This window comes from Saccopteryx bilineata, chromosome 4, assembly GCF_036850765.1.
Source record: "Saccopteryx bilineata isolate mSacBil1 chromosome 4, mSacBil1_pri_phased_curated, whole genome shotgun sequence".
Classification (NCBI taxonomy): domain Eukaryota; kingdom Metazoa; phylum Chordata; class Mammalia; order Chiroptera; family Emballonuridae; genus Saccopteryx; species Saccopteryx bilineata.
The window spans coordinates 40,507,998-40,515,895 of record NC_089493.1 but is presented as its reverse complement, the minus strand read 5'-3'; the positions used below and the strand labels follow the sequence as shown (position 1 = coordinate 40,515,895).

The window sequence follows — 7,898 nt, the reverse complement described above, 5'->3', positions numbered from 1 at the left end:
TATTCTGAATATGAATGCCTTATCAGATAGGTGATTTGCAAATATTTTCTCCCATTCTGTGGGTTGTAGTTTAGTCTGTAGATGTTCACTGTTAGTGATTTTCATGCACAAAAGTTTTTAATTTGGTGAAGTCCAAATTTTTTTCTTTTATTGTCTGTGTTTTTGGTTGTCATACCTAAGAAGTCATTGCCTAATCCAAGGTCATGAATATTTTCACCCTTGATTTATTCTAAAGGTTACATAGTTCTTAAATTAGGGGTTTTGATCCATTTCTTATTTTCATTTCATTTTTTAAGTGATAAAATATATTTCTATTTGCTTTGTTAAGTCAGAAAGTCATAAAAAATTATTGCTAAAGTAGTAGGTATCAGGCACACAGAAAGGTACTTTAGAAGTTCAGTTACCTTGGAGTTTATTTAAACTAAAAGGAAAAGGTCATGTTTTCATGCAACACATACTTGGTTCTTTAAATAACAATTGTGACAAATAACAGAAAGAATTAAGGAATGCTGCACTTGTGATCCATAAGAAATACCAATATTCGGGGTTGTATATAATTTAAAGAAATGTCTCAAACACTTTTCAAAATACTGTTGTTGCCAATACATAGAGGCATACCTTAAGAGGGCAAAGGAATGCAGTTTAGAAAGAAAATGGAAAACATTACACTGGAACTACTCAATTTCCTCAATATCACTGAGCAAGAAAAACAAAATGGACCCGTGATACTGACTTTACACAACTTCTACACCAGGGGTCCCCAAACTATGGCCCGCGGGCCGCATGTGGCCCCCTGAGGCCATTTATCCGGCCCCCACCTCACTTCCAGAAGGGGAACCTCTTTCATTGGTGGTCAGTGAGAGGAGCACATTGACCATCTCATTAGCCAAAAGCAGGCCCATAGTTCCCATTGAAATACTGGTCAGTTTGTTGATTTAAATTTACTTGTTCTTTATTTTAAATATTGTATTTGTTCCTGTTTTGTTTTTTTACTTTAAGATATGTGCAGTATGCATAGGGATTTGTTCATAGTTTTTTTTTATAGTCCGGCCCTCCAACGGTCTGAGGGACAGTGAACTGGCCCCCTGTATAAAAAGTTTGGGGACCCCTGTTCTACACAGTACCTTGGCTCAAATCCAAGAGTAATCCTTAAGACTCTCCTCTATTTTTGGTAAAAAACTACATAGTAAACTTAAGTGACTTTTCCCCCTGGATTTTTCCTGGGAGTAGCCTTTAAATTTTTTTTTAAATTTAAAATAGGGCAGATTAGGCACTTTCATTCTGATGTCACCAATGTTAGTATTTCTTGGGCTGTCAAGAAGATTCATATTTATAAGCTCATACAGCATGGAACTCCTGCTAAGCCAGCCTCGGACTTCTCCGTTGTTATTTTATGCATCAGTTTGTGTAACCATCTCATTCATGTTATCTTCCAATACCATTTCTGCAGGAATATTGTCAACCTTGTCTACATGGAATATTAAATCCAGTTCACAGAGATTTTTTAAACACTTGTCTAATGTTTCCATAAATACTTGAATTAGATCTAAAATGCGAAGTGCACTTTCTGAAGAATCCACACACAAGACAAGATATGACGTTGCCTAATGTCTCTAGATCAGTGTGTTGTCAGCTCCTCCAATAATCTTCCTTTTAGGAAATCACAAACGTGTTCCACTTCAGAAACCAAATGGAATGTCTCTGTCATGATGTGCCATGTTGTGTGACTGGAGGAATTGGAGAGCTGTAGCTTCCAGGGGTTGCTGATGGCTGAGCCGGGCAGACCTGGTGGCGCTGGGGGCCAGAAGGAAGAAGGGCGGTGTCATGCTCATGAGCCTCACCTCAGGATCTTGGTGGCATCCCCACATGCCCCGGTCCATTTTTTAATTTACTTTGTACATGGTATAAAGTAAGGGTCTAACTTCATTCTTTTGCATGTGGGTATACAGTTTTCCCAACACCATTTGTTGAAAAGACTACCAGCTTTATTTATGATGATGGATCGAGCTATTCCTCTTTTCTTCCTGCCTCGCCTGACATTGGACACACAGGCTGGGGACAGAAAGCTTGCAAAGGGCTTCTTCCTCCTTCCTATTGCCTGGCTGGTGGAGCTCAACCCTGATTCCCGCAGCAGTAACAGCACTTACACTCCCCATTCAAAACACCCAATTAGCTGAGACAAATGGGTTCCGCAGTTCTTGCTACCAGCAATTAGGCTTTATATGCCTGTCTTCCCCATGAGGCTGGTAGATAGCTATGAGAATTGGTGAGACAATGTATACAAAACACCTAGCACCGCGCCTACCACACAGTGGATGGATCAGTTAGGGCCCTTCCTTTCCAGGCAATATCCTGACTCTCAATAACTTAAGCAAAAAGTGAAATTTATAGAAAGGTCATTAGAAGCTCACAGATGAATAGGAAGGCTGGAAAACCAGGCTTGGAAACAGGTAGGAACCAAGGTAATTGGAGGAAGGGTCTATCGTCTCAGTTTCATAGTGGGGCAGACACCAAAGTTCAGTGAAGCACCAAGACTATACATACATAATGCTGTCTAGATTTCCCAAAGGGTATCAGGGCACAGTCAGAGGGAGTAAATGCTGGGCAATGATTTATGGCAGTTGTCTGCTATAATTCATTTGGTTGGTCTCCCAACATCCACATCCACTTACTTCATTCATATGCTCCCCAAAATGCTCCTTGCTCACATAATGCACTAGCATCTCCCCTGGAGGAGATAATACAGTGTTAACAGTTTCTGTTTCAAGCCCAGGATATCTCTGTGATGTATATATATTTATATGTGTCTATATGTGTGTGTATATAAATTTTCTGAATGATCTGAGAACACACTGCAAACATTGTGCTGCTTTACCTCTGAATACTTCTGTGTGTCTCCTCAGAACAAGAATTTTTTCTTACGTAATCACAGTGCAATTATTATAATCAGGAAATATAACATTGATAAAGTACAGTTACCTAATCTACAGTCCACATTAAAATTTTATCAATTACCCCAAAATGTGTAGCAAAGTTCTTTTTCCTACTCCAAAGTTCAACCCAGGAACATACATTGCATCCAATTGTCACGCCCCGTGAGCTTCCTCGTGTGGAACAGCTCCTCAGCCTGTGTGTGTTTTTAATGGCTTGGCCACTTTTGAGGAGTAGAGGTCAGTTACTCTGAAAATATTCCTCCATTTGGGTTTGTACAATGTTTTCTCATTATTAGTTTCAGATTATGCAATTTGGGCAGAACCACCACAGAACTGAAGTCACACCTTCAGTGCGTCACAGGGGGCTCCTGTTGTGGATGTGTCCCGTTACTGGTGATGTGATGTTTGATCACTTGGATAAGGTGATGCCTGTTTTTTTTTTCTGTGAAGTCATTGTTTTTCCCTTTGTAATTAATGTCTGATTTGTGGAGAGGTTGAGACTATAAATAGTCTGTTCCATATCAATCGCTTTTTCAATTCCACTCTATATATTCTACTATAAGGAAAGGCTTTCCCTTTTCCCCAGCTTTTTGAAAATTAACACAGGCCCTGGCCAGTTGGCTCAGCAGTACAGCATCGACCTAGCACGTGGAAGTCCTGGGTTCGATCCTGGTCAGGGCACACAGGAGAAGTGACCATCTGCTTCTCCACCCCTCCCCCCTTCTCTCTCTCTCTCCTCCAGATCTCTCTTCCTCTCCTGCAGCCATGGCTCCAACTATTTGAACAAATTGGCCCCAGCTGCTGAGGATGACTCCGTAGCCTCGCCTCAGGCACTAAAATAGCTCAGTTGCCAAGCAATAGAGCAGTGGCCCCAGAAGGGCCTAGCACAGGCATGGCCAACAGTTTTTGCCCCCAGGCCAGATTAGAAAGAAAACTTTTTTCACGGGCCAGATGAAATATTAAAATTTTTAAATGTTAAATACAAAAATGATTTATTTAAGTAAAAATTTTATTATGTAATTTGTTTATGAATAAATGTGAGTGAAAAAATTTTAATATACAATATTATTTTAATAAAAATATAATTACCGGGCCCTGGCTGGATGGCTTAGCGGTAGAGCGTCGGCCTAGCGTGCGGAGGACCCGGGTTCGATTCCCAGCCAGGGCACACAGGAGAAGCGCCCATTTGCTTCTCCACCCCTCCGCCGCGCTTTCCCTCTCTGTCTCTCTCTTCCCCTCCCGCAGCCAAGGCTCCATTGGAGCAAAGATGGCCCGGGCGCTGGGGATGGCTCTGTGGCCTCTGCCCCAGGCGCTAGAGTGGCTCTGGTTGCAACATGGCGACGCCCAGGATGGGCAGAGCATCGCCCCTGGTGGGCAGAGCTTCGCCCCTGGTGGGCAGAGCGTTGCCCCTGGTGGGCAGAGCTTCGCCCCTGGTGGGCGTGCCGGGTGGATCCCGGTCGGGCGCATGCGGGAGTCTGTCTGACTGTCTCTCCCTGTTTCCAGCTTCAGAAAAATGAAAAAAAAAAAATATATATATATATAATTACCATATAAATATCCAAACTATCACAATCAATCAAAACAATATTTAATTAATAGAATGATCTTGAAGGGGTTATATTGCAAATAAAACAACTATTTTGTTTTATAAACAGCCTGGACACGTTTTCAGTTGTCAACTGCAGCTATTGTCTATGCTACAATGCCACTTGATTCAGCACACTTGACCACAAAAATAACAAATTGTTTGACCTTGGGTGTGCACTGGCAAACTCCGCCTAAAAGAATGTGGGTTTCACATCACCGCTAAACGTCAAACAGTTCATATCGCTTACAGACGAGTAAAAAAGTTGTAAATCTTTAAAATGGAATTTTTAAAAAAAATAAAGTATCACGAATCCGTTCGACCAATTATTGGAAGTTAACCCTAGATTAGTCACACGTGGAATTCTTTTCCACGTATCACTATCTTCTTAAATATCTCGATTTCCTATAATCAAAGACGCTTCCGCTTCTGAGTAGCTGAGATTTTAAAGTAGCAGAGATTAAAAATTTAATCGCAGGCCGCATAAACTCATTACGTGGGCCGGATCTGGCCCATGGGCCATATGTTGGCCATGCCTGGCATAGCATCTCCTGGTAGGGGGCTTGCCAGGAGGATGCCAGTGAGGGTGCATGCAGGAGTCTGTCTCTGTCTCCTCGCCTCTCACTTAATTTTTTAAAAAAGAAGAAAATTAACACAAGGGCTCAACATATTCATACCCCATCCCTGATTTACCCTATTCTCAACCCACTGTTGGTCCCCACTCCAGTCCAGAGCCTTGAAGCCTTTGACTGTCACTCCATCTGACTCCTACTCCATCTCTGGGCTTTATCCATCCCAACTGTTCCTGTCTCCCTCACCCCACTCTATGTTTGGCCTACAGTCTGGACAGTGTGCCCTGGCAAGTAGGGTGGACATTGATAATCTGTTACCGAGAGCATTTATCTCAGAGAACATTACGTCAATCTTCCCCTCCTTTTATGTATTTTATTCCCTCTTACAGCTTATAGATTTCTGCTATTTTCCATCAATCCTGAAAGTTAGAGACATACTTCCATTGCTAATCTTTGTTTCATTGACATTTCCAAAGTCAAAACTAGTTTTTTTTTCCCTGTAAAGCATGAGCCCTGATTTGACTTTTTAAATATACCTTCAAAAACATACAATTCAATGATTTTTTTTTTTGAGAATAAGGATTAAGAAGTGCAATGGGCTGAATGTTCATTTGTTTGATATATTCACATATAAAAACTCATATGTTGAAACCCTAATCTCCAATGTGATGGTAGTTGGAGGTGGGACCTTTGAGAGGTAATTAGGTCATAAGGGTAGAGCCCTCATGAATGGGATTAGTGCCCTCATGAGAAGAGGCCAGAGAGCTAGCCAGCCTCTGGTCCTTTTTCATAGCAGCCCATACTGACTAAGACAGGAAACAAGAATGGCAAAAGTAAGATTAAACCTGGTGTAAGGTTAGTATATAAAATGCATGTGGTGTGGGTTTTGCTTCGTTTGGGGGGCTTCCCAGTAGCTAATGCAAAAGGAGTTTTAACATTAACCTGTCAGTTTTACTCATCAAATAGAGAGGTAATGAAGCTTGCTACTGAACATACCCAGTGCTGGGGGGTTCCGTCCCTGGCCTGGCATAGGTTCCTCACAGGCATGTGCTGACTAGTACTCAGTTGAAGACTTGTAGGAGCCTCGGTAGAGCTCTTTGCCTCTTCCGGTTTCTCAGAGGCTCTCTCCTGAGAATTTTAGTAAGCTCGGATTCCCTAGACTCCCAACTCTATCTCCTCACTGCAGGGAGGTTACCAGACCTCACATGGTTCTTCCTCCCTGCGCCATAGCCTCTCCCAGGCACTTGTGGGGTTCATGCTTTATGTTTCCCTTATCTCGAGGAGGATCCCTGTGTCTTGTCTGTCTGTCCAATGTCCCAAGAAACTGTGTTTTGTATATTATGTCTGTGTCCTTAATTGCTTCATAGGGAAGGATGAATCTGATCCCTGATACTCCATCCATCTATTTTTTTTTTTTTTTTTTTTTTTTTTAGAGAGAGAGAGAAACATGGATTTGTTGTTCCACTTATTTATGCATTCATTAGTTGAGTCTTGTACAGGTACTAACAGGGGATCACACTGCAACCTTGGCCTATCGAGACAATGCTCTAACCAACTGAGCCACCCAGCCAGGGCTCTGATACTTCATCTTGATTGGAACGTGAAGTCCCTGGATTCTTGACAGCTCCGGACTTTTAAGTCCTAGCCCAGCTACACCAGCCTGTCATCGGAACTCTCAGGAACTGCTGCGTCTTCTGGACAACATTTGTAGAAAATATCTTAACAAAACTCAATAACGTTTTATTTCTTCTCACTGCATCCCCGCTGGGTACCCTCACATGTGCAGTGATTTAGGAAAGGAGATTATGTTGATTACAAAATCGTGTTATCGTGTTAGCTTTCCGTATCATTAACTGAACCCAGACGTCTGCTATTTTCTAGAATGTAGTCAGTGTTGCTGTTTATCATGACATGTTTGTGAGCAACATTTGTCATGTGAACATGTGTGCATCTTGTATGGATATGTATGCATATATGTAGATTTACTAAATATATTCAATGTCCCCAATATCTGGGGACAAGTAAACTATAATGACAATTTAAAAAGACAGTTTTGGGGTGGTGAACACACAATACAATACACAGACAATGTATTATGGAATTGTACACCTGAAAACTATAGAATTTTATTAACCAATGCTACTCCAATAAATTCAATTTTTAAAAAAAGACAGTACATGTTAGCAAAATGTTAAATTACCTAGGTATTGACAAAAAGCAGCTACAGATTGCAAGGCAACTACTGCTCGCACCACATGGGAACAGCGACCCCATACTGGATCTGCTGCAACCTAGGACTGCCCGTCCCCGGCCGAACATGAAGACAACTTATTCAAACAGAGCTCGAGTTCGCAACCCACAGCCCCCATGGAGAGCAAGGCAGTAACCTATAGCCTAGGAACTGCAGTCTATGTGGCCAGAGATCCCATTCCAGTCAGCCACGTGAGACCATGGAAGGGGGTGGGGGGGCGGAGGGCCCAGGCAATGGAAAGCCTTGACTTTGTCCTGAATTTCAAATCAATGGGCTCAGCTAGGAAACTGGCTGTTTTGGCCTTGGCCGGTGGCTCAGTGGCTAGAGTGCCAAACAGTATATGTACATCCCAGATTCAATTCCCAGTCAGAGCACACGGGAGAAGAAACAGTCTGTTTCTCCTCCCCTCCTCCCTCTTCCCTTCCCACAGCCAGTGGCTCAATGGGTCTGAGCATCTGCCACAGGCGCTGAGGATAGCTTGTTTGGTACCAGTGGCAGCCTCAGGTGCTAAAAATAGCTCAGTACTGGAACATCACCCCAGACGCAATGCTGGGTGG

General features: G+C 42.5%; 1 pseudogene; it reads right to left on the bottom strand.

Moving 5' to 3' along the window:
• Nucleotides 1-1,130: 1,130 nt before the first annotated feature.
• On the bottom strand, nucleotides 1,131-1,708 carry LOC136335411 (AP-3 complex subunit sigma-1 pseudogene; annotated as a pseudogene).
• Nucleotides 1,709-7,898: the final 6,190 nt, after the last annotated feature.